The sequence below is a fragment of the Pleurodeles waltl genome, unplaced genomic scaffold, assembly GCF_031143425.1.
Source record: "Pleurodeles waltl isolate 20211129_DDA unplaced genomic scaffold, aPleWal1.hap1.20221129 scaffold_37, whole genome shotgun sequence".
Classification (NCBI taxonomy): domain Eukaryota; kingdom Metazoa; phylum Chordata; class Amphibia; order Caudata; family Salamandridae; genus Pleurodeles; species Pleurodeles waltl.
Window position 1 is genome coordinate 9331829 of NW_027150076.1, and position 27787 is coordinate 9359615.

Genomic DNA, 27787 nt, shown 5'->3' on the forward strand with positions numbered 1-27787 from the left:
CAATACAGACAGCAACTGAGAAACCTGCTCATAAACTGATCCTGGAAGAAGCATTTAAGGGCAATTCAGTGGATGTAAGAATCTGAGCTGTGCACCTCAACACCACAAGACGAAGAAATGACTGCTTGAAAATGAAGGCAGCAACAACAACAATAACAAACTACCTCTTGTATAAACGTGTGTCCAACACCAGCTTTGGTCATGGGATCAGTATGATGTTACAGCAGTGTTTTGTTTTCTAAAGTGATAACAGACCATCATTCAATGCTCTGCGTGTATTGCAAACTCTTCCTGGTCAAATCACAGCAACCAGAGAAAAGCACAACAGAGTGGAGCCAAACACCTGAAGGGTAAAGGAAAGAGGAGTTCTGCTGTCTACAATACAATAGACTGTTCCAATTTGCACCGGCCAGAAGGGAGATGAATCTCTACCTGCAAGCGTGCATAGCCATAATCCAATCTAAAGTCACAACCACCTACATCATATTTTATATATGAGTGTGACACGTATTTAATGGCTATTGAACGCTAGTTTTAATTCAGAAATCAAACGTAAAAGTGCTTTATCAGCCATATGGCTCATCAGGAAGCACAGACTTGGGCTGTAGACAAATATATACCCGACCCACAGACACTAACCACGAAAAACAAATCATACACATTTAGTGAGAGCTTTAGTTTCTCACCTCAATTAAAGCACCATCAGAAAACTCACACAGAAAAAAACCCATTCAAGTCCAGTGAATGTGTGAAGAGCATCAGTCAATTACCAGAATTACAGAGCCATCAGCAAACACGCAGAGGGGAAAAACCATACAAGTGCAGTGAATGCGAGAAGAGCTTTAGTCGACTATCAGTTCTAAAAAAGCATCAACGAACACACACCGGGGAAAGACCATTCAAGTGCAGTGAATGTGGCAGCACTTTTAGTTATGCTTCATCATTAGGGATTCATCAGCGAACACACACAGGGGAAAAACCATTTAAGTGCAGTGAATGTTTAAAGAGCTTTAGTCAATTATTACACCTCCAAAGACATCATCAAACACACACAGGGGAAAAGCCATACCATTGCACTGAATGTGGAAGTAGTTTTAGTGATTCTTCACAACTCAGGATTCATCAGCGAACACACACAGGGGAAAAACCATTCAAGTGCAGTGAATGTGCAAAGTGCTTTAGTATGTCATCACACCTACGAAGACACCAGCAAGCACACACAGGGGAAAAACCATTCAAGTGCAGTGAATGTGCAAAGTGCTTTAGTATGTCATCACAATTACAAAGACATCAGCGAACACACACAGGGGAGAAACCATTCAAGTGCAGTGAATGTGCAAAGTGCTTTAGTATGTCATCACAATTACAAAGACATCAGCAAACACACACAGGGGAATCCCAATTACAAAAACATCGGCGAACACACACAGGGGAGAAACCATTCAAGTGCAGTGAATGTGCAAAGTGCTTTAGTATGTCATCACAATTACAAAGACATCAGCAAACACACACAGGGGAATCCCAATTACAAAGACACCAGCGAACACACACAGGGGAGAAACCATTCAAGTGCAGTGAATGTGGCAGCGCTTTTATTTACTCTTCATCATTAAGGATTCATCAGCAAACACACACTGGGGAAAAACCATTCAAGTGCAATGAATGTGCAAAGTGTTTTAGTATGTCATCACACCTACGAAGACACCAGCGAACACACACAGGGGAAAAACCATTCAAGTGCAGTGAATGTGCAAAGTGTTTTAGTATGTCATCACAATTACAAAGACACCAGCGAACACACACAGGGGAAAAGCCCTTCAAGTGCAGTGAATGTGGCAGCACTTTTACTTACTCTTCATCATTAAGGATTCATCAGCAAACACACAAAGAGGAAAAAACATTCAAGTGCAGTGAATGTCTGAAGAGCTTTAGTCAGTTATCAAACCTAAAAAGACATCAGCGAACACACACAGGGGAAAAGCCATTCAAGTGCAGTGAATGTGGCAGCACTTTTAGTTGTGCGTCATCATTAGTGATTCATCAGCGAACACACACAGGGGAAAAACCATTCAAGTGCAGTGAATGTCTGAAGAGCTTTAGTCACTTATCAAACCTAAAAAGACATCAGCGCACACACAGGGGAAAAGCCCTTCCTGTGCAGTGAATGTGGCAGCACTTTTATTTACTCTTCATCATTAAGGATTCATCAGCGAACACACACAGGGGAAAAGCCATTCAAGTGCAGTGAATGTGGCAGAACTTTTAGTTATGCTTCATCATTAGGGACTCATCAACGAACACACACAGGGGAAAAGCCATTCAAGTGCAGTGAATGTGGCAGAACTTTTAGTTATGCTTCATCATTAGAGACTCATCAACGAACACACACAGGGGAAAAACCATTCAAGTGCAGTGAATGTGGGAAGAGCTTTAGTAAGGTATCACACCTACATAGACATCAGCGCACACACACGGGAGAAAATCCTTAACATTGTAGTGAATGTGGCAGTAGTTTTAGTGATTCTTCGGCATTAAGGAATCATCAGCAAATGCATACAGGAGAAAAAACATTGAAGTGCAGTGAATTGTATGAACAGTGTTGGCGGTATCCGTGGCACCCTATTTTGACATTTCCGCTGGGCCAGCGGACAAGCCACATCAACATTGAAGCCGGCTCATAATAGATGTTGATGGGCAGCGGGTGCAGCAGCACCTGTCGTGCATTTCACTGCCCGAAATTCAGGCAGTGAAATGCGCGATGGGGCTGTGTCTGGGGGCCCCTGCACTGCCCATGCCAAGTGCATGGGCCCGCAGGGGCACCCCAAGTCCCCCTTACTGCCAGCCTTTCCATGGCGGTGTTTACCGCCATGGACAGGCTGGCGGTTGGAGATTCATAATCCCCAGGGCAGAGCTGCTTGCAGCGCCTCCCTGGGGATTATGACCACCCGGCGGAAGCCTGGCGGTATAGTGGAGGGACTGGCGTTATGGCCTTGGTTAATGCACCACGGTCATAATACACTGGTGGAACACCGCCAGCCTGTTGGCGGTATTACCGCCAGTGTTCCGCCGGCCACCAGGGTCGTAATGACCACCTTAGTCACTTATCAGGCCTACAAAAGCATCAACGAATACACACCAGGGAAAGACATAAAGGTGCAGTAAATGTGTGAATAGGATCAGTTGATTATCAAAACTACGAAGACATCAGCAAACACACAGGGGGTAAACAATACTTTTACGGTCAATGTGGAAGTAGGTTTAGGAACGTACCAACATTAAGGATTCATCAGGGAACATTCACAGGGGAACAGCCTTTCAATTGCCCCGAATGTGTGAAGAGCTTTAGTTTACCAGGCCTACAAATATATCAAGGAACACACATACAGCGGAAAAGCCATTCAAGTGCAGTGAATGTATGAAGAGCTTTAGTCAAATGCAGTGAATGTGAAAATAGTCTCAGTGACTTTTCAACATTAAGGATTCATCAGTGGACACACACTGGGGAAAAGCCTTTTGGGTGCAGTGAATGTGTGGATAGCTTTTGTCAGTTATTAAACCTATTGGTACATCAGCAAACGCACACAGAAGAAAAACAAAAACATTGCAATGAATGTCAGAACTGCTTTTGTCAATTATCAGCTGTCTAGAAGTCATGAGCAAACACACAGTGGGAAGACCTAGAAGTGCACTGAAATTGTGAAGAGCTTTTGTCAATTTTCGATTCCACACAGTCCTCAGCGAACACTTTCATTTCACTCACATGGAAATAATCCTAGCGGTGCAGCGAGTCTGGAAAGAACTTAAGAAGATTAACAATAATAATGAACCATCTGAGGGCATAGACAGGAGCAAAAAAGTGCAGTTATTTCAACATGAAGGAATTACAGAGAAAGCTAAAATGTCAATGATGTGGGACATTCAAATACCAGATCGTAGAAGACCCGTCTAGTCAGAAAAGAAAAAACACAAATCTCGATACCTGTAGAATTATAAAACGTGTCTATTCTCAGTGATTGTTCACTTTTGCACACATAACAAAACAACATGACGTACCAGGAAGCACATTGGGAGACTAGCACATTGTTGACTAAAATGAAAGAAACATTGTTGGTTTTTATTCAGTTGCAAAGAAAAACATCCAAGCACACCTGTTCCTGCTACCTGTAAAGGCAGCACTCTGAACAATACTGGGACTAACAAGGGTACTTTCAGCTAACTTGAGGGGTTAGTGATAAAACCCATAAACCCAACACACCTCGACTGAGTCCCTGCAAGAAGAACTAGTTTAACAAGCACACGCTGGTGAATGTTCACAGCTGATCGTGGTGTTTGGTCATTTTCATACAACATTGATGATTCACTGGCAGTAGCCGGAGAACAGTGTCCAAAAGCACAAGACGTAAAAGCAGCAGAATGTGAGCTGTAACTCTCAGGGTTAATGCTTGCAGTGCACGATACTTACCACCCAATGCCTGACATGGAAGAAGCAATGCTAATGTCCATCCTCACATGCACCTGTCAATGCACCCATCATAGTGGCACTTCCCAGGGATATTTAACATTGAGCTGGTTCTTGGCTGACTGCTCACTACGTAAATGATTCACTGTTAGATTAATTGTATATAAATGTGTTTTATGACTTTCTTATTTACAGAGAATTATTCAACCAAATCCTAATTGGGTAAAGGACAGAATCGGGGCATGATGGCACAATTCTTGAGAGGAATTATTGTGAAATGACAGAACCCACTATAAAGAGTTTCTCATAAAACTATAAGCACCATGAACGGGCGAAGAGTGAGCAAGGGGAAAAAGTTATGGTTGTCTGAGGGTGGAAACGCACCTCCAAAGATCACATCTAGAACTTTGTTCTTCCTAGGTCTCGAACAAACTGCTTTATGTGTTTTGTTTCTTAAAATGGGAGGCTGTGCCTCAGAGCCCAGTAAGAACATGCAGTGCTAAAATTCTAGCAAATGTAAACTATGTAGCTTTTCCACAGCCATATAACGCCCCTTTAACCTTTGTTTTTTTCAGTCAATTCCTAATTTTAAATTTTTTATTCTATTTTCTAAGTATACTGTCTCTGTAATCTTTGTTTATGTGAGTGAAGAAAGTAGTGTATCCTGACTTATCCCACGTTTAGCCTTGTTCAAAAAAGACATTTTAACATTTTACACATAGTGAGGTCACTTTATTGTAGTTTAACATGCTATAAGACTGTCCCACATACAAAAATATTGGCAGTATAAATACAGTGCATATGACAAATTGTCACCTATCGTTTCGCTCATGGACGTGTTGTCAGGGCTCTGGAGATGGGAACCTCCATTGGTAAAATGTATATATTACTAATAACAAATGCCTCTGCAGTATATGTATTGAACTAAAGTGAAGCACAGGTGTTCAGGAAACAGCCTATTTTTAATCCAAAAGAGTATACCTTGCTCTTTCATAATGTTTGCTGCATCATTTAAGCATTGAATCAGTTGATGTATCCGCTCGTTCTTTGGACCTTATAACTAAGGGCCTCATTACGAACACGGCGGGACACAGTGTCTCCGCCCACCGGCCTGGCGGGGAACACGGGCGCAACATTTAGGGCGGCTCCATGAGAAGCCGCCGCCAATGTTGTTGTGCGGCAGGTGCAGCAGCACCCGTCGCGTATGTCACTGCCCGTAAATCGGGCAGTGACATGCGCGACGGGTGCCTGCACGGGGGCCCCTGGGAACCCCCTCCGCCAGCCTTTTCCTGGCGGGACATCCCGCCAGGAAAAGGCTTGCAGCATTTGAAACATTATCCGCAGGTAGCGCAGGTACCCTGACAGATGGCGTTTCCGAGCATGGCGGTGGGTGACGGCTGCCGTTGGCGGCCATCACCCTGTTCTTTATATGGCGGTTCGGCCCACCATGCCGTCTGGCGGCTTTAGCCACCACTGCCGGCATGGCGGGCCTAACCGCCAAGTTCGAAATGAGGGCCTAAGTGTGACTCTGGCTTGACTCCCCCCATGAATATTGTGACTTGCCGAGATCTTATTTTTACCAGAATGAAGCCACTGAACCAGCGGATTCTGTTTGAAGAATGGGGTGAAATAGTTAAATCCCACATCAAAAACATTTAATTGCTAGGACGATCAATTGCACATCCTGCAACTCCTCTTCCACACCAGTTGTCCCTTATTCTCAAATGTTCAGAAGGATTTGTTGTCTGAATGTCAGAAGCGGCAGAGACATTCATGAAGCTAAAGCAAGAAGGAGTGTGGCAGATATAGAGGGCAAAAGAGAGATAAAGGGAGCGAGACAAAGAAAGAGGGATCAAAATGAAAGAAAGTGAAAATATAAAGAAGAAGCAGCCAAATACTTGCAATGTGTGACACCACTAGAGGAACGGCTTGAATACCTGTGAATTTATATATTTATTTTCAATACCCATAGACTAACGTCATGCCAATAAACAGGGCACAAGTTGTGAGAAAGAAAGGGAGGGGGACCCTTCTCATATGCAAATTGCAATGATGTCACAAAAAGTGATGTCAGGCCCTTATAATAATCCTCATGTGAAAGGTCGACGGCCTATTTTAAAAACAATAAACATAAAATAATGTTAAAAGAACATTTTGGTTTTACTTTTTATGCATCATGTTTTTCCCACTATCAATCTGTAACTAAACTCGGAAATGGCTGAAAGTGTAAATAATATTAAACAGATATGTGGAACTTGGAAATTATATTATTATATAACTTTCAGCAAATAAATAAAATGTGCTGCCAACTTGTGTTTGTTTCCTGATGGTGTTCTTTACCCAGCTCCAAATCACAAAGGTGTTTCACATATACAGTGTGTCAAGCAATAGAAGGGTTAATTTTGTCATGTTCTCTGTTGCTCTCTTGTGCCATTCACACAAATAAAGGGGACGATGCTGGTGGGACGGGTAGTTACAAACACTCTGATGCCAGTATTTGCAAATGCAAGAACCTGCAGTGCCATCCACCAGGTAACACCTCCCAGCCGCAGGCTGGGGCGGAGGTGGAACTGAGTCCCTTTTCTAAAAAATAGTAGGGGGCCTCCATCAAACTGCATCCTCCCCCGACGTGTGCCCTTCTGATAATGAAATAGTGAATTTGAGTAATGAACGATGAATTGAATTGACAGAAAGAAATGAGAAAAAGAGAACAACAGAGCGAGATGCAGAAAGTATGGTGAAAACTAAAAAAGAGACATGAGACAAGGAGAAAGTACAAACGGTTCACCCTTGGTAGATCATGCCCTTCTGCACACAGGACCCTTTTCAGGTTATTTATATAGAAAATAAATAAAAAAGAGGCCAGTATCCAGCCTTGTCTAACACCACAATTCAAGGCAAATTTAGATGTACACTCTCCAGCGGGCCCATAACAGACAGTAATGGTAAGGTCCAAATACAAGTCTCTAAGAAAAGTAACCAGCGTTTTATCAAAACCCACGCCCATCAACATGTTTCAGAGCTTAGCCCTGTTAACCCTGTCCATAGCTGAGCTGAAGTCCATAAACCCCAAATGAAGGGAGCCTGTCTTTGCCTTGGTGTACTTGGCTACAAGTAGGTAGAGATTTAAACCTTGGCCCACGTTGCCCTTCCCAGGCTGGAAGCCATATTATACATCAGAGAAAGGCTCATGTTCACTAGCCCACACAGTTAACCTTCTCAATAGAACTCTCCCAATTACTCTCACTCTTGATTATTTCAATGAAATGGGCCTGTAACAGCAGGGTCCATCCTTATTGCCCTTTTTATGTTTCCCCTAGGCAGCACATGCGCTATCTCCTCAAGAAATGTTATCTATTCTGTTAAGTATGTGCCCCCCCCTTTGCTGCCCGTTGCTTTTAATCTCGTAAATGTGAGTTTTTTACTGGTCAGTTGTATTTGTCTCTCCTTTCGTTGCTTGGTTTCCTCCCATGGCAACTACCCATGTTACATGTACGCTTACTCTGTTCTTAATGTATATATTTGTCAGCGCACTACTTTTTATGTCAACTTTAACTCATTTTCAGGTTCAAAATGGTAACACAGCTGCTCCCGTCAAAGTTGAACGCAAGTTTGGCATCCAGCCGCTACCGCACTGCCTCATCCCCGCTTTTCCTGTCCCTTGCCCTGGGCGGCGCCCGCTTCATGTCCACCACACTTCCTCTCAGTATTGCTGGCTCTGCTCACTCCTCCCCCTGCTCTCGCCGGCTTCCAGCAGTGCCCCTTCTTCCTCCCTCCTGCTTGATGGGCTTGTTACTCTGCTGAGGCCCGTGCGGAGCTTCTGATATCCTTCATTTATTCTTTTGGCTCCTGCAATGATTTGCAACCATGGGTACTATGACCCAAATTTAAGAAGAGCCTAGTGCCACCCAGCACCATATTAGCGTCATTTTTTTATGTTAATGTTCTTGTTAGATTGGAAAAAACGTTGTGCCAAATTTACAAAGTGGAGCAATACATGCATTGTGCCACTTTGTAAACCCTGGCGCCACCTTATGCCTGCGCCAGACATAATGCATGCAAGGGGGCGTTCCTCCATTAGGGGGCCCAGAAATATGGCCCAGTGGAATCTGTGAGATTCCACTGCACCATTTTTCTCGTCATTTTTAATGCCAGCTCAGTGCAGGCATTAAATTGAGGCACACCATTGTTTATAATGGGCCTCTATGTACTTTGCAGGATTAGTGCCAAAATTGTTGCCACTAATCCTGCAAAGTACCACAATAGCATCAGAAATCATGACGCTATTAATCCTAACGTGCTCCATGGTGCGCTGTATCATTAATACAGCGCACACTTGGTGCGTTAGTGGCACAATGGGGCGCAAGAAAAATGGCGCTTCATGTAATGAAGCACCACTTTTCTTAAATCTGGGCCTATATTTTTTATCAGAGCAATCTCTAGTTCTTGTTTACTTTCTTCTCACCCACCCAAATCCTGATTCTTCTCTTCCCCCTGCGTCTTTTTCTTCTCCCCCTCCCACACGCACTGGTCTCTATTTATTCAGCCCCATTCCAACTGAAGCGCTGGCCACTTCATAGCACTTAGATTTTTTTCCGTGGACTGGTTGTGCTGAGGCGACGATAGAAGAAAGAAAACAATTCAACACATGAAAATACAACAGACAGCAGCAGCAGCCTCTGCAGAGAGGTACAGGAAAAGGCTCTGCACACACGAGCAGGTACATGATGGGTTACCATAGCTTTGTGATATAAAATGACCAAAAGGTTTCAATCCTGTTTTGACCCTATTTAACAATACAGGCCATGAGCTGCAGTGGGGTGTGTCCTTCCTCCATGGCAGCAACAAACAAAACAGCTGGCAGAGGTCCTGTCCCTCACAGAATTTATTATCTCATGTTGATTGACTGCTATCCAGCTCTGTGCTCTTCTCGGTCTTTATCTCTGCTGTTTGCTTTATTTTCCAATTCAAATTGTTCCATGCACAATTAAGTTTCCCACCTGCGCCAAGGAGGATTTGTGTTGATGGATGCTTCTCCAACAGTGCACCTCTCTCCTTATTGGTAAATGGCAATGCCAGGCAAGATGGTACTCTCCTACAATATCCAAGAAATCATAGTGACTGCATCTCTTAGGAACTGGTTTCCATGGAACTTAACAGCACCGACACAAACAATGTACTTTGTAGTGACTTGGCCCCTTCAAACGTTTGGGAACAACTTTTAATTAAAGTGGCTAGCTGTCTTGGGCCAAATTCCAAATTTTCTGAATAAGGGGTAACCTTATAAGCCAGACTAAAATGCACCTTTTTACATGAAACACTGAACATCAGCACAGAAAAAGGATTGGACAAGAATGTACCTCCCTTGAAGAAGTAGTCTTGTACTCCAGGCCTTCTCATGAGGCTCCATGTTCACCTGCTCAACTTTTCCCAACATGGTGTTGTGAGGTACTTTGATATGAAAGCTTTGGAAAGATCGGATATCTGCTCCCTGTACTGAGCTTGGCCACAGAACACAGAGACTTAAGCTTGATGGACTCTGTGGGCCTCCTACTCTCTCCATGGCCGCCCCCCACCTCCAGACATATATTAACTGTGTGTAGGAAAGTACCATCTTGCCTGGCATGTTACCCCCATATTTCACTGTATATATGTTGTTTTAGTGTATGTGTCACTGGGACCCTGCCAGCCAGGGCCCCAGTGCTCATAAGTGTGCCCTGTATGTGTTCCCTGTGTGATGACTAACTGTCTCACTGAGGCGCTGCTAACCAGAACCTCAGAGGTTATGCTCTCTCTGCTTTCTAAATTGTCACTAACAGGCTAGTGACCAATTTCACCAATTCACATTGGCATACTGGAACACCCTTATAATTCCCTAGTATATGGTACTGAGGTACCGAGGGTATTGGGGTTCCAGGAGATCCCTATGGGCTGCAGCATTTCTTTTGCCACCCATAGGGAGCTCTGACAATTCTTACACAGGCCTGCCACTGCAGCCTGAGTGAAATAACGTCCACGTTATTTCACAGGCATTTACCACTGCACTTAAGTAACTTATAAGTCACCTATATGTCTAACCTTCACCTGGTGAAGGTTGGGTGCTAAGTTACTTAGGGTGTGGGCACCCTGGCACTAGCCAAGGTGCCCACACATCGTTCAGGGCAAATTCCCCGGACTTTGTGAGTGCGGGGACACCATTTCACGTGTGCACTATACATAGGCCACTACCTATGTATAGCGTCACAATGGTAATTCCGAACATGGCCATGTAACATGTCTAAGATCATGGAATTGTCACCCCAGTGCCATTCTGGCATTGGGGAGACAATTCCATGATCCCCGAGTCTCTAGCACAGACCCGGGTACTGCCAAACTACCTTTCCCGGGCTTTCACTGCAGCTGCTGCTGCTGCCAACCCCTCAGACAGGTTTTTGCCCTCCTGGGGTCCAGCCAGGCCTGGCCCAGGAAGGCAGAACAAAGGACTTCCTCAGAGAGAGGGTGTTACACCCTCTCCCTTTGGAAAAAGGTGTCAGGGCTGGGGAGGAGTAGCCTCCCCCAGCCTCTGGAAATGCTTTGATGGGCACAGATGGTGCCCATCTCTGCATAAGCCAGTCTACACCGGTTCAGGGATCCCCCAGCCCTGCTCTGGCACGAAACTGGACAAAGGAAACGGGAGTGACCACTCCCCTGACCTGCACCTCCCAGGGGAGGTGCCCAGAGCTCCTCCAGCGTGCCCCAGACCTCTGCCATCTTGGATTCAGAGGTGTGCTGGCACACTGGACTGCTCTGAATGGCCAGGGCCAGCAGGTGACGTCAGAGACTCCTTCTGATAGGCTCTTACCTGTGTTACTAGCCTATCCTCCTTCCTAGGTAGCCAAACCTCCTTTTCTGGCTATTTAGGGTCTCTGCTTTGGGGAATTCTTCTTTGGATATATCTGTGTATTGTGTTTTCTTATGATATTGTGCATATGACACCAGTGGTATAGTAGGAGCTTTGCATGTCTCCTAGTTCAGCCTAAGCTGCTCTGCTATAGCTACCTTCTATCAGCCTAAGCTGCTAGAAACACCTCTTCTACACTAATAAGGGATAACTGGACCTGGTACAGAGTGTAAGTACCCCTTGGTACCCACTACAAGCCAGGACATCCTCCTACGTTGGTTGTGCAGTGGTGGGATAAGTACTTGCAACTACTTACCACTTTGTCATTTTGTACTTTTCATAAGAGAAAAATATACAAAACAAGTTCAGTGTATGTACACCTAACCAACAAGTTTTGCTTTTCTTCTCTTACACTATCTGCTAAGTGCTGAAAAGTACTCCTAAACTTTCAAAAAAGTTTCAAAAAGTTGAAAACGTTTTTTTTCCTGTTCTTTAAAAAGTCCTGAAACTTTTTCCATCTTTTATCTGTCTCTAAACCTTTTTCTATCATGTCTGGTGTAGGAACTCCTCTTAATTTGGTCAATACAACTTGTGACCACCTTAACTTTAAGAGCCTAAGGAGTCTCTGCATTGATAGAGGTTTAGTGGTAGGAAAGAACCCTTCTAGAGAGTTACTGTCTAATATGCTTATTGAGAATGATAAGGCCCAGGGTGGCACCTCATCTGAAAAGTTGATAGATAGCTCACACTCTGACTCAGGGGAGCCCCCAGTAGGAGTGTTGCAGGGTTCCCTTCTTAATCTGCCCCTTAGCAGACCACCTAGCAATGCTGGTAGTAATAGAAGCTCCCATCACAGTAGGGATGTTTTTGTTCCTGGAGGCCAGGTTGTTAGGGTGCCAACTGTTAGGGACAGATCTCCCTCTGCTCATTCAAATCTTTCTTCTGTGTCAAAACATTCCCAACCCACCCACCCTGATGACAAGATGTTAGAAAGGGAACTCAATAAGTTGAGAGTGGAAGAGTCCAGGCTGAAGCTTAAACAGCAACAGCTGGCTCTAGACAGGGATTCCCTAGACTTAGAAAAAGAGAGACAGAGGTTGGGGTTAGGACCCCATGGTGGCAGCAGCAGTATTCCAGATAGCAATCCTGTGAGAGAGCATGATTCTAGGAATCTGCATAAGATAGTTCCCCCTTACAAGGAGGGGGATGACATTAACAAGTGGTTTGCTGCACTTGAGAGGGCCTGTGTGGTTCAGGGGGTCCCTCAAAGGCAGTGGGCTGCTATCCTATGGCTATCTTTCAGTGGAAAGGGCAGGGATAGGCTCCTTACTGTGAAGGAAAATGATGCCAATAATTTTACAGTTTTGAAGAATGCACTCTTGGATGGATTTGGCTTAACCACTGAGCAATACAGGATTAAGTTCAGAGAAACCAGAAAAGAGTCCTCACAAGACTGGGTAGACTTTGTTGACTATTCAGTGAAGGCCTTGGAGGGGTGGTTACATGGCAGTAAAGTTTCTGACTATGAAAGCCTGTACAATCTAATCCTGAGAGAGCATATTTTGAATAATTGTGATTCTGATTTGTTACACCAATATCTAGTGGACTCAGATCTGACCTCTCCCCAAGAATTGGGAAAAAGGCAGACAAATGGGTCAGAACAAGAGTGAACAGAAAAGTTCATACAGGGGGTGACAAGGATGGCAAGAAGAAGGATGGTAAGTCTTCAGACAAGGGTGGGGACAAATCTAAAAATGAGTCTTCATCAGGTCCACAAAAACACTCTGGTGGGGGGGGGGGTGGGTCCAAATCCACTTCTAATCAAGTAAAGAAACCATGGTGCTATTTATGTAAAGTAAAAGGCCATTGGACAACTGATGCCAGCTGTCCAAAGAAAAGCACCAAGCCTCCCACTACCACAACCCCTACTGCAATCTCTAGTGCCCCTAGTAATAGCAGTGGTGGTGGGAGCAAACGTACTAATAGCCAATCCAAGGGAGTAGCTGTGCTCACTTTTGGTAATTTAGTTGGGGTTGGTCTTGTTAGAGAGACCACAGAGGCTGTGTTAGTCTCTGAAGGTGCCATTGATTTGGCCACCTTGGTTGCTTGTCCCCTGAATATGGATAAGTACAAGCAACTTCCCCTAATCAATGGTGTTGAGGTTCAGGCCTACAGGGACACAAGTGCCAGTGTTACCATGGTAATAGAGAAACTGGTACACCCTGAACAACACCTACTTGGTCACCAGTACCAAGTGACAGACGCTCAGAACAACACTTTTAGCCACCCCATAGCTGTTGTGAATCTCAACTGGGGGGGGGGGGTGGTTACTGGTCCAAAGAAAGTTGTGGTTGCCTCAGATTTACCTGTAGACTGTCTACTAGGGAATGATTTAGAGACATCAGCTTGGGCAGAAGTGGAGTTGGAGGCTCATGCAGCAGTGCTGGGCATTCCTGGGCATATTTTTGCTTTGACAAGGGCTCAGGCCAAAAAGCAAAAAGGACAGGGTGACTTGGATCCTGGAACAATGGACCAAGTGCTCCCTAAAGCTAGGGCTAGTAAGGGTAAATCCCTACCCACTATCCCTCCCTCTACAGATGATTCTACTTCTGAGGAAGAAGAATTTTCCCCCTGTGCAGAACCTTCACCAGAGGAGCTGGCAGCAGACACTGGTGAGCTTTTGGGTGGAGGGGGGCCTGCCAGGGAGGAGCTGAGTGTGGCACAGCAAACCTGTCCCACATTAGAGGGTGTAAGACAGCAAGCTGTCAAACAGCAAAATGGGGATGTCAGTGACTCACATAGAGTTTACTGGGAGGACAACCTCTTGTACACAGAGGCAAGGGACCCAAAACCTGGAGGAGCCAGGAGATTGGTCATTCCCCTGCAGTACAGAGAGTTCCTCCTAACTCTGGTACACGACATTTCCTTGGCTGGACATTTGGGTCAGATTAAAACAGGGGTAGCAACTTTCTGTCTGAATACTTGAAGGTCATGTGGAAGGAATGTGGTGTAACATACAAATTCACCACACCTTATCATCCACAAACAAATGGACTGGTAGAGAGGTTTAATAAAACTCTCAAAGGAATTATAATGGGACTCCCTGAAAAACTCAGGAGGAGATTGGATGTCCTGTTACCTTGCCTCCTTTTTGCTTACAGGGAGGTACCCCAAAAAGGAGTGGGCTTCAGCCCCTTTGAACTCCTATTGGGACACCCTGTAAGAGGTCCCCTAACACTTGTGAAGGAAGGTTGGGAACAACCTTTAAAAGCTCCAAAGCAAGACATAGTGGACTATGTATTCGGCCTAAGATCCAGAATGGCTGAGTACATGAAAAAGGCCAGTAAAAACCTTCAGGCCAGCCAAGAGCTCCAAAAGCAAAGGCATGACCAGAAGGCTGTTCTGATTCAGTACCAACCAGGACAGAAGGTGTGGTTATTGGAGCCTGTGGCCCCAAGAGCACTCCAAGACAAATGGAGTGGACCCCATCTCATTGTTGAAAAGAAGGGAGAGGTCACCTACTTAGTTGACCTGGGCACTGCCAGGAGTCCCCTTAGGGTGCTCCATATCAATCACCTAAAACCCTACTATGACAGGGCTGATCTCACCCTACTCATGGCAACAGATGAAGGACAGGAAGAAGAGAGTGACCCTCTCCCTGATCTCTTCTGATGACGCAGAAAAAAGAGGGTCCTACATATATTCACGCGTGTGTTGCATAATCGAATTATATAACCTAGTGTGATGTTAGTAAATGAAATAATGTACGAGGGAAAATGTGCCCTCGGAGTAGTTTGCCATCATTGTAATCGAGCTTTATTAATCATGAAGTATTGAAAACGTAGTAATCCGTTATAATTGCGACTGTATGCCATGATTTTCGTGTTTAAAACTGTTTGACTTAGCTTAAATTTAGTAGAGGCTTTGGCCTAGTTGCCTGGTCTCAAATTCTAACTGCGTGGCTTTCGTTGAACTAATGAAACATATATTCTTGCTTGAAGTTGTATTTTTCCAGTGGAGACGAGTAATGCACTTATCTTCAAGTTCTGTACCAGGCCGGTTTCATCCCCTTTGATACAAGGTCAGTCTCTGCAGGTGCGGACAATGGAGGTACAGATAGTTAAATAATTGGCAAACCATGTAACAATTTATGCTCCAAGGCTCCAAGGACAGTCTATGCATAAATGAGCGCTAGTAAAAGACAATTTTGATTGGTCAATTTGAAGCCAACCTATGAACCCTCCAATGGAGGAACCTGCAGATTTTGGAATGTTTCTTACTTAAACCTACTGGACGAAGAGAAGTCAGCCATTTTCCTCGATGCCAGCTTGAAGCCTGATGCCAGACTCCATTTTGGTCGACACCCTGATGCCCTCTTCTCTATCTGAGAGAAAGAGACTTTGAGAATTCTCACCCTAGAGACTTTAACTTTGATTTGCCCCGTCTTGCCCTTGCAATAACTTTACCCCATTCTCCTTGCCGCTGCAAGGAAACTTGCCCTTAACTTTGCCCCTTTTAACTTGCCCATGCTGATCGAACCGATATCTGAAGGACGAAGACATTCTTGAATGCTGTTTGTATTTGGTAAATATGAAAGGATAAATGTATTATGCATTGTGTTTTTCCTTTTAGGTACCAACTGCTATTTTGATAGAGCCCAAGCTAGGACTTTTCCAAATTTGTGTTGCCTAAATTCGTTTCGCATGAAGTCCCACATGCTAATGCTAATTAGAGGTTAGTTGAGGGTTTCATTCGATGCACCATGTCAAATTGAGATCTTGTTATGCTGACCAAATGTATGAAATCAGTCAAATACAATTAGTCTTATTAGTGATTTGCATTGCTATAACTGAATGTATTATTGTTCAGATTTTGCGTAGATTGCGTTTCTTCCACCGTAAAGGACAGCTAGTAATGTTCATATACATGTCACATTTGGTTTTGAGACAAATATATATCGTGTTGGCTTTGTTAATATAGAGAAATAAATTCACTAACTTCTAATAAACTGGTGTGGTTATTCATGACTGAAAGGTCATGGTGCGCCGAAATACCAACTGTTATTGATTTCTGATGTGCTATATTGATCTAATATTGAGTATTGACTATTGATTACTATAGCAATTGATTATTGATTTGAATGACTCGACTATTCTCGAATGAGGAGAGCCCGACTCGGTTAAAAGATTCACCGACCTCCAACGTGTCCAGGATACAGGTAATTTATAAGGGCTGGACGCGTTATCAGTAGATGGTAGCAGAGATTGATGGTTTAGCCCTTTGGGACCCCATTCGAACAATAGACAGATTCAAGTTAGAATTTTCTTTGATAAAACAAGTTGGAGAGATGATGATGCCCTAAGTCCCCAATGACTTTCCCGGGATCTCGGAGCTTGCGAATGGAGGATACGGAGGTGTGAGAATGGTTTCAGCGTTTCTAGTGACGGTATGAGTGAAGTTAGGGTTTTGCGCTTGCACAGCTTATTGCCGCAGATTAATTGAGAAGTTTGTGAGGATTAAGTTTAGGGGAGTGTGACTCCAAAGCGTGAGAGTAGGGAAGTCGTCGAACTTCATGTGCGTGTAGCGCTTTGTGCAGAAAAATTGTCCACGTGGTTGTTGATGTTGAGACGGGCCCTGCGAGGTCAAGAGACTCCGGAGTATGTTGAAAAGTGTATGAGACACTTAGTTGATGTTGTGATCTGGTCGGTTTAATAGGTTGATCGGGCGTGGTCAACGAGTCGGTATGAATATTGAGGAACGAGAGAAAATTTCGACTTTGAGATTTGACGAATTCTAAAGTGCACTAGAATAGTTCATTGATCAGTTGAGAGTAAGATTTGCGGGTCAAATTTTGCTTGCGAAAGTGGGAAACCGAGAAAGATGGAATAACTGCCGAGGCTAGTGAAAAATCCCTAAGGTTTCTGAAGCGATTGTATTACCCTTCCTGTAGTAAACCGACAGATTTGTTTTCTTCTTTTTGGTTAGTGCTCGCGATATTGCAAAAGTTAGTTTATGAGTGAAGTTGAATGAAAGGAGGACAAGCCGCAGGACTTTGTCAGCCGCAGTGTGTGAGTGTGACGTCACTAGGAGCCGCGCTGGGATAGGTTGGTCAGTGAGAAGGGTCGCGCACGGATTGGACGCAGTCCAAAAAGGCGCAACTGGTAGGGGAAAGGCAAGCGAAGAGTATTCCGGGAATTTAAGTCACCTATTGATTACACATTTTTTAAGAAAATAAGAGACGGAAAGATGAAATTTTTCAAAGCATTTAAGAGTGCCATGAGGGGAGATGCCTACATTAAGGCAAATGTAGGAGAAGAAACACCACCTGAGGGTACACCAGCTTACATTGTCATTGAAGAAAAGGGAGTAGCACCATGTCTTTGGTTAAAACAATGGTGCAAATTAACAGAGAAGCATGGGAGTGTAGCGTTCCCGATACATGGGACATTTAACCTAAGGATTTTGGAAAATCTGAGATTTGCTCTATACGATATGAAAGTACCTCCAAGACCAGCGCAGTTTGAGGCACTAGCAATCTGGGAGCTGATGGCTAGAAACCAACAACAAAAGAAGTTCGAGACCAGAATAAGAAAAGTAGAAAAGACACTAGCGGATGCTAGGTGGGATACCACACAAAAGGTTTGGAGATCAGATGTATTGCAGGGGATTAAATTATTTCCGGCAATTGCTGAAGAAGAGGAGACAGAAGGAAGGAAAGCTACCCATAAGACAAACAGGGGTCAGTCCAGAGATAGAGAGAATAATAAGAACTCGAAAAGGGGAGAAGAGTCAGACGATGAGGATTTCATTATACAATTACTGAATGATCGCCCGCCACCATACGTGGAAAGCGAAAAAGGCTCGAGCATTAGCACTGCCCCTCCAGAACCAGTGCAGGGTAATGTAACACCAAATTTGAGAATATCTCAGAGGCCAGGTACTTCCGATATGCCTTTCTCACCACATATACCACAAATTCAGAGAATGTACCCTGATGTGCCTACATTGAAACCTGCTGAAAATTATCAGCCACAGGTTCAAAGGCACTGTTGCGATGAGCACAACATGACCTCTGATTCAATGGCGCAGGGAGGACAGAGTTATCAGAGACCGATGTTGATTCAAGGAGAATCAACGCAGTTCTTGATGCCCCAAAAGCAGGCACAAGAAGGACCAAAGTATACTAGAGCAACAGAGAACCAGTTAGGTATACCGGCAATGATGAACCATAATGTAGGGATTAACATGCCACAGAGTTCAGGGAATGGGCAGAATCCAGACGCGATATCTCTGCCTATTACTGTAGGTCCACCAGTACCACTGTACATACAGCCAAATACAAGCACATGTGACCAAGGGTTAATGGTACAGAGTGGGACAGGGAGAAGATGCATAGAAAACACTCTAGAAACAACTCCGATAGCGGCACTGCCAAATGGATCTGGGTCCTTGTCGGAATTTAGTCCAATTCCAATTTGTGCTCCGTCAACCGTGGTAAGGTCACAGCCACCATATTAGTACCGTTAACATCCCAAACTGAAACATTACAGAAACCATCAGTAGCGGTTAATGTAACTACTACGTTGATGGGACTGAATGCGCAGCAGTTGACACAATGGTTCAACAGCCTGAATTCCCCACAGAGTACCTCCAGCGGAAAGGGAGAAGAATACCTGAATAAAATGAGATTGAGTATGGAGGCAGATGAATTGATAGAGGGAACAATGGGGCTGAACAGATTAGAGTCATACACGGAAGAAGAGCTGAGGTATCTATGCCCTAGAATTACAAAAGAAGTAAGCACCATACATAAGAAGTTACAAGAAATTGCAGACAGGAATGAGATCGACATAAGTAAGACTAAACACCTGAGCAGAAGTTACAGGTTAAATTTTGTGGCGAAGGACTTCGAACACATGAGATCCGCAGGGATGAAGACACACCTTAAAGAGATACTGCAGGGTGCACAAATCTGGAGATGTCTAGACAAGTGGGAAAGCAGGTGGGTCAAGAAAAAGGATAAAAAGAAAGAAGGTACCTCAGAACGGAATGAGAAAGCGCAACAGAACGACAATCTGATAACTATGCTACCAATGAGAGAGACAGCAGGGGGAAAACTTGTACATGTACCGTGGCATAGATGTGATATTCAGTCTTTCACAGATGACTTTCCCAAATTGAGGGAGAAGCCAATTGAATGGTATCAGCAGACAGATAGATTTGTGAAACTCGCGAAGTGTCTCTGGGAAGACCTGAATACATTATTTGAGATTGTGGTTCCGGCAGATTTGTGGGAAGACTGTAAGAGAGCTGTAGGTTGGCCGACGAGTGAACCAGAGAGAGATAGGGACACAGGTGCACCATCACCCACGGTAATGAGTTTATACCATAAGGTGATCGAGCACTTGAAAACCAAGGTTGCGTCGAAAAATGTGGATTGGCAAAGGATTGACAGGACTGCCCAAGAGGTGAAAGAATCTATACATGCGTACTATGAGAGGTTGTTGAAAGCGTTCAAGAATTACAGTGGCACGGAAACGATTGAGCCAAAGGACATGCTCCATTTTGTGTTCAGATTTGTGGAAGGATTGAGACCCGAAATCAGCCAGATGATTAAGTCACATTTGATTTGTTGGCAGTCAAAGTCGATCGATGAAGTGTTGAATTATGCAAAATACTGCAGTGATGAGATTGAGACAAAGCAGAAAAGATTGAAAGAAAAAGTGATGGTGATGCAACTTAGAGCAGCTCAGACGGGTTTGCAAGGTTTGCAAGGGTTTCAACAACAGATGCCACAGCAGCAGCAGCAGGGAAATGCTATGTTTCAGCCGCAGATGAGAGGCAGAGGCCGAGGAGGTTTTGTGAATAATGGTCCTGATTTAAATACTGTCATGATTCCAAATGGTATACAGGCAATGAAGAAGGTGATGCCATGTCACACGTGTGGCATCGTCGGGCATTGGAAACGGGAGTGCCCAATGATGGTGCAGGAAGGTGTAGGTCAGCAAAACAATGATGTCAATGCATTTCAGACCATGAGAGGACCGAAAATGAGAGGTCCGAACCCAAATTTTCAAAATAATATGAATCAGATGCAGGGTTTACAACCCATGCAACCGCAACAGATGCAAATGCCCCGTGTACAAATGACACAGTTGCAACCACTGCAACAGCAGTTTCCTATGGTACCTAATCAGCAAATGCAAATACCCTTAGCACCAATGAATCAGCAGCAAGTAATGCTTCCTCAACAGGTCACGGGTCAAGGAATGAGTCAAAGTGACACAGTACACCAATTCCCATTACACAGTGAAAATGGAATAAACGATATATGGGAGAGTGAAAGTTCAGATGAGGAGGGAAATTGTGTGCTTGCAGCATCTTTGGAAGTTGATCAAAAGGGTCCGTATGTGGAGGGAAGAGTTATGGGACATCGTGTTTCATTCTTGGTTGACACAGGAGCTACTCGTTCTACTGTCAGGAGCATTGAAGTACCAAATTTGCCACTTTCAGGGAGAACAGTTCAAGTGGTGGGAGTAGCAAATAGGTACCTGACAAATCCGATTACAGATCCAGTCCAAGTCCAAATTGGCAATTATCAAGGGACACACAAATTTGTGATTTGTGATTCAAGTCCAATATCACTGTTAGGGAGAGACCTATTATGCAAATTGGGGTGTTCAATTATGTGTTCAAATACCGGAATTAAAATTCAGACAAGCAGTGATGGGGAAGAAGAGGACAGTGTAGGAGGAGACGAAGTGGAAACTGTCGATGAAGAGTATCCCCTGATTACTCTTTATCCAATGATCACTGAAGCAGATATTCCTGCTGAGTTACGGGAAACAGTCGGGAAAGAAGTGTGGGACATGACAGGGAAAGAGGTGGGATTGGTGAAAGGGGTGGAACCTGTGAAAGTGACTGTAAAACCCAATGTAACCTTTCCCCAAACCCCACAGTACCATATGGCACAAGACACCCTCATGAAAGTCGCACAACTCATTGATGAGTTCGTGAAACAGGGAGTATTGAAAGAAGTGTTGAGCAGTCCATGTAACTCACCAATCATGGGACTGATAAAGCCAAGTGGAAAGGTCCGAATTGTTCAGGATTTGAGAAAAATAAATGACATAATAATAAAATGTTGCCCTGTAGTACCAAATCCAGCTGTGATAATGTTTCAGGTTCCTTGTGATGCTGAGTGGTTCTCAGTCGTCGACTTGTCACAGGCATTCTTTTCTGTGCCTCTTCATGAGGACAGCCAATTTCTATTTTGTTTCAAATTTCTGGACTGAGTCTATAGTTGGTGTCGAATTCCTCAAGGATTTTCGGAGTCACCATCAATATTCAATCAGATCCTAAAGAAAGATTTGGAAGCGTTAGAGTTGCCATTTGAGTCAACCCTAGTGCAGTATATTGATGATTTACTGATTGCATCCAAGACAGAAAGTGACTGTACAGCTGACACTATTGCTTTATTGAACCATTTGGGAAGGAATGGACACAAGGTGACCCCTTCAAAGTTACAATTCTGCCAGAAGAAGGTGAAATATTTGGGTCACCAAATAGAGAAAGGCTCACGAAGAATTATGAAGGAAAGAATAACAAGTGTACTTCAAATGAGTCCACCAAAGACGAGAAGGGAGGTGAGAAAATTCTTGGGAATGGTGAGCTACTGTCGCCAGTGGATTCCCAATTTCTCAACCCTAGCGAAACCTTTACTGAAATTGACCCAGAAAGAGGCGCTGGATGAAATTGAGCTGAAAGGGGATGAGATGGATGCTTTTATTGAATTGAAGGAATGTATGTGTAGGGCTCCAGCTTTAGGTATGCCTGATTACACAAAGCCTTTCACATTGTTTTGTCATGAATGCGATGCATGTTCCTTGTCCGTCTTGACCCAAGCCCATGGTGGCGTAAACAGACCAGTAGCATATTTTTCAGCTACTTTGGATCCGGTCGCAGCAGCACTACCTGGGTGCTTGCGCGCCGTAGCCGCAGTTGGTATCAGCCTCACTCAGAGTGAAGGAATAGTGATGGGACACCCTTTAACAGTCATGGTCCCTCACTCAGTTGAAATACTTTTGACACGTTCCCGAACACAGCACATGACTGGTGCTAGATTCACAAGGTACGAGACAATAATTCTGGGATCACCTAATGTGCAGCTGAAAAGGTGCACTACGTTGAATCCAGCAACATTGTTTCCCAGTAAAAATGCCGAAATTGAGAACGCTGAAGACATCGAACACGACTGTCTTCAGGTGACTGAATTTTGCACCAAACCAAGGCCTGATATCAAAGACACTCCATTGGAAGAAAATGATCAAGTTATCTTTGTTGATGGTTCATGTTTAAGAGATGCACTGGGAATACTGAAAGCAGGATATGCTGTATGTACTGTAACAGGTGTTCTAGAAGCGTCATGGCTTCAGGGAGTTTACTCTGCACAAGTGGCAGAATTGGTAGCTCTTACTAGGGCTTGCCAACTCTCTGCCTTAATGAAAGTCACCATTTACACTGACAGTCAGTACGGATTTGGAATAGTGCATGATTTTGGGCAGTTGTGGTCACAAAGAGGCTTCCTCACTTCTTCAGGATCGCCAGTGAAAAATGGTGAAAGAATAAAAGAATTGTTACATGCTATTCAATCACCAAGAGAAGTAGCTGTGGTAAAATGCAGTGCACACTCGAAGGGAAAAGACTATGTTTCCCTGGGAAATGGATATGCGGATCAAGTCGCAAGGTTTTGCGCATTGAACTGTATATTGCTCAGGGATGAGTGGAGCTTGATAAATGAGCCAGAACTTGAGCCAAGTGAAGTTTTTGCCTTAAAAGTCATAGATACAATGGATGAATTGAAAGCCTTACAGAATGGTGTCAGTGAGGATGAGAAACTCTCATGGACCAAATTACAATGCGTAAAGAGACTAGATGACTTGTGGGTTTCAAATGAAGGAAAATTTGTTCTTCCAAACAGTCTTTTGACTCAGATAGCCAGATTTTACCATGGACAAGCTCATCTTGGGAGGGATGCCATGATTAGACTGTTCAAAACTGATTGGTTTAACCCTAAATTTCGTCAAGTTGCTGAAGCAGTTTGCCATTGTTGCGTCATTTGCCAACAGATGAACGCAGGGAAGTGAACAGTAGTAAATTTGAGCCACATTGGAAGGGCAGGGGGTCCCTTCAGCAGGATGCAAATGGACTTCATTGAGATGCCTGTGCATGGAGGCTTGAAGTATGTGTTGGTGGTTGTGTGCATTTTTAGTCACTGGATTGAAGCATACCCTACACGCAGAAATGACAGTCTCACAGTTGCAAAATTACTCTTGAGAGAGCTAATACCACGATTCGGATTCCCAATCTCTTTAGAATCAGATAGGGGAAGTCACTTCAATAATGAAGTAATAAAATTGCTTTGTGCAGCGCTGAACATTGAGCAAAAGTTACATTGTAGCTACCGCCCTGAAGCCTCAGGTCTAGTGGAACAGATGAATGGCACACTGAAATCAAGAATGGCGAAAATATGTGCATCAACAAACTTAAAATGGCCTGACGCATTGCCTTTGGTGTTAATGTCGATGAGAAACACCCCTGACAGAAAAACTGGATTGTCCCCCCACGAGATTCTCATGGGCAGAGCCATGAGACTCCCTGCAGTTCCTGCGAATGCTCTTTTGAATATTACAGATGATATGGTGTTAGACTACTGCAAAGGTCTAGCTGACGTGGTTCGCTCTTTCTCTCACCAGGTGGAGGCAACCACCTTGCCACCGATCCAAGGTCCGGGACACGCCCTGAAAGCAGGTGACTGGGTCGTGATAAAGAAGCACGTGAGGAAGTCGTGTCTGGAACCCCGTTGGAAAGGACCTTTTCAAGTGATTCTGACAACTACCACCGCAGTGAAGTGTGCGGGAGTTCCCAACTGGATTCACGCCAGTCACACAAAGAGGGTGTCGTGCCCTACAGAAGAGGAAGTTGAAGCGTTGAAATTACCAGTGTCTGGTAACAAAGCAACAAGTGCTGAAGCAAAGCAAAAGGGAACAAGAAGCGAGCAAATAGAAATAGAGGAAGGAGAAATATTTTCTGAAGACGAAGCAGCCGATTCACTTGGGGCAGACCAAGGAGGAGCTTCTGAGAGTGACGAAGGGTCTGAAGGTGACAAAGAGCCTGAAAAAGCTGAAGGCAACAAAGAGCCTGAAGCAGGTAACGGTAACGAAGGGCTCGAGACAAGTGAAGAAGCAGGAGAGCCTGATCAGAGGAGGGCTTTCCCAGAAACAGACGATAGAAGAAAAGAAAAGGTGAACCTGATTGACCTCCCTGAGGGAGAAGATAAGACAGGTCAGAACGAAGCTGTTCAAACTCCTTCGGAGGAACTCGCAGGTCCATCAAGTGGACCCAGTGCGAAAAGAAGACAGAGCATATCACCAGTAAAATTGAGGATCAGAGAAGCACTGACCGACAGTGAAGGACCAAAGGTGAAAGAGAAAAGGAAGGAAGTGTCTATCGAAGTACCAGCACCAAGTGAGGAGGGGGATTTGACCAAAGAAGAAAGTACCAGTGAAAGAGAGTCGAAAAGAGATGCAAAATTGAAAAGAAGGAGAAAACCAAGCAAAAGGTATTCTGGTCCAGAGTGGGCGTATTTGGTCACTAACGATTGGTCAGACGAGTTCGTATCCCTCAGTCTCGAAAACGAAGAGACAGAACTTCAGTTTGGAAATAAAAACTTCATGGACTCTGTCGATTGAAGACATTGATAATCTGATTGACTTTTTCAACCGGCTACGACATTGTTAACTTGATTGACTTTGAAACCGATTTTGAGACAACGCTGCTAACCGATGAGAGACTAAGCTGCTAAAGAGAACTGCGTGAACATTGAACTCGTTCAGCTTTGTAAAATATCTGCAAATCTGCTTTGATAGAGTGTCCTCAACTTTCTGATTCTATACAGATCATGACTAGCTGCATTATACAGGGCCATAGAATGAAGTGTTGTAAATACATGTGTATAGGTATAATAACCGCATGTGCACTAATAATTGTAGTGTTAATTCTTGGAATGCATGGTAACAGTGAGAATGAGACTAATGATGCTCCTATTTCTGAACCTATTATTGTCACTGAACTAACAGCTTTAAAGAGACTCGAACAAGACGAGAGACACTTGCATGATAAGAAGGAACTTTCATCTAACGTTTTCTATCGCTTGCTGAGTGAGTATGTTGAGACCATGGATGCGAAAGATTGTTATGTGTGTACACAGATACCTACCTCGGTAGTGGAAGGGGTACCGTATCACAGCATGCCGCTTACATATAGAATAACATGTAGTATTATAGCGTCTAGATTTTATGATCAAACGAACATTCATTATTTTTACACAAATTATGATGTCACTTTTGCGTATGTCCCCATAATTTTGCATCTGAGTAAAATATCCAAAGATTGGAATGCTAAATTAATGAGAGAATTTTTCGAACCAATGGCGCCTTTTCACACAGCTCACGCACATAGGGAAAATCTTACATGCTTGCTTTCACCAGTAGAAATTAGTTTCTTAGATCGTACTGATGATAGGAGAAGTGAAATGAAAGAGAAGTTAGAAAGGGAATTACACCAAAGAACATCTGTAGATAATTATGCTTTTGCTGCTATAAAGACACAAGGGAAAATAGCTTTAGATACAATGCACGTAGGGAAATTTTGTATATATAGAACTCAATCATATTATGACACAGTGTTTGTGGGAACGAGTGAATGCAAACATACTTACGCATTTAAATCTAAATGGACATTCATGCTGAACGGACAAGACCCAGTTATTCCTGGAATATATTATATTTGTGGACTTAATGCCTATTATCGTCTCCCTAGAGGATGGTATGGGAGATGTTATTTGGGAATACTGTTCCCAAAGGTTTACCAACTAGACGACTTAAAGAACTTTCCGAAGCTGTCACAATCACATCATGCTCAGAAAAGAGAGACGGCTTCTGGTGTGGTAGGAGATATATTTGGAGCATTGATTCCTTCAGTGGGAGTCATATTAAATTCAATCAAAATACGAAAGTTGTCTACTATAGTGGATAACATGCTGACAAAATTTTCAGGAGCTATAATCCTGATGGATGCTGAACTTGCTGCAGAAAGAGCTATGACTCTTCAAAATCGGCTTGCCTTAGACATCCTTTTAGCAAAGGATGGCGGCGTTTGCGAAATGCTTGGTACGCATCACTGTTGTACCTATATACCAGACAGTAGTGGAAAGATTAGAACAATGCTTACAAACTTAACCAAGGAAAGCGTAGATTTAAAGGAACTGAAAGAACCCGGAATTTGGGAGAAAGTTGGAAAAGGATTTGCTTCAGTGGGAAATTGGCTCAGCAACGTTTGGAGGGGACTATTATTAAAAATAATAAAGGGAATATTGATAGTAATAATTTGTATATTAGGCCCATGGGGAATATGGAAAATTATAAAAATATTAAAAGCAAGAAGAGAAAGAAAAAGAGAAGAAAAAGAACTGGCTAAAATGGTAGCGATATATAGGGAGAAATCAAAAGGGACTAAAAGAAAAAGGGAATTGACTGACGTGCCAAATTAATATTCAAAATTTTAATGGAATAAAATTTGTGGGTAGATTTGATGTGATGACTTAATTAGTCATCAGAGGAGGGATTGATGACGCAGAAAAAAGAGGGTCCTACATATATTCACGCGTGTGTTGCTGTAGGAGGCTGGACTGGCTTGTAGTGAGTACCAAGGGGTACTTGCACCTTGCACCAGGCCCAGTTATCCCTTATTAGTGTATAGGGTGTCTAGCAGCTTAGGCTGATAGATAATGGTAGCTTAGCAGAGCAGCTTAGGCTGAACTAGGAGACGTGTGAAGCTACTACAGTACCACTTAGTGTCATATGCACAATATCATAAGAAAACACAATACACAGTTATACTAAAAATAAAGGTACTTTATTTTTATGACAATATGCCAAAGTATCTTAGAGTGTACCCTCAGTGAGAGGATAGGAAATATACACAAGATATATATACACAATAGCAAAAATATGCAGTATAGTCTTAGAAAACAGTGCAAACAATGTATAGTTACAATAGGATGCAATGGGGAAACATAGGGATAGGGGCAACACAAACCATATACTCCAAAAGTGGAATGCGAACCACGAATGGACCCCAAACCTATGTGACCTTGTAGAGGGTCGCTGGGACTATTAGAAAATAGTGAGAGTTAGCAAAATAACCCTCCCCAAGACCCTGAAAAGTGAGTGCAAAGTGCACTAAAGTTCCCCTAAGGACAAAGAAGTCGTGTTAGAGGAATAATGCAGGAAAGACACAAACCAGCAATGCAACAACTGTGGATTTCCAATCTAGGGTACCTGTGGAACAAGGGGACCAAGTCCAAAAGTCACAAGCAAGTCGGAGAT

At 43.7% G+C, this 27787-nt stretch overlaps 1 pseudogene; it reads left to right on the top strand.

The window, feature by feature from the left end:
* Positions 1–490: 490 nt before the first annotated feature.
* LOC138276136 (zinc finger protein 850-like) overlaps positions 491–27787 on the top strand; it is a 69741-nt pseudogene continuing 42444 nt past the window's right edge.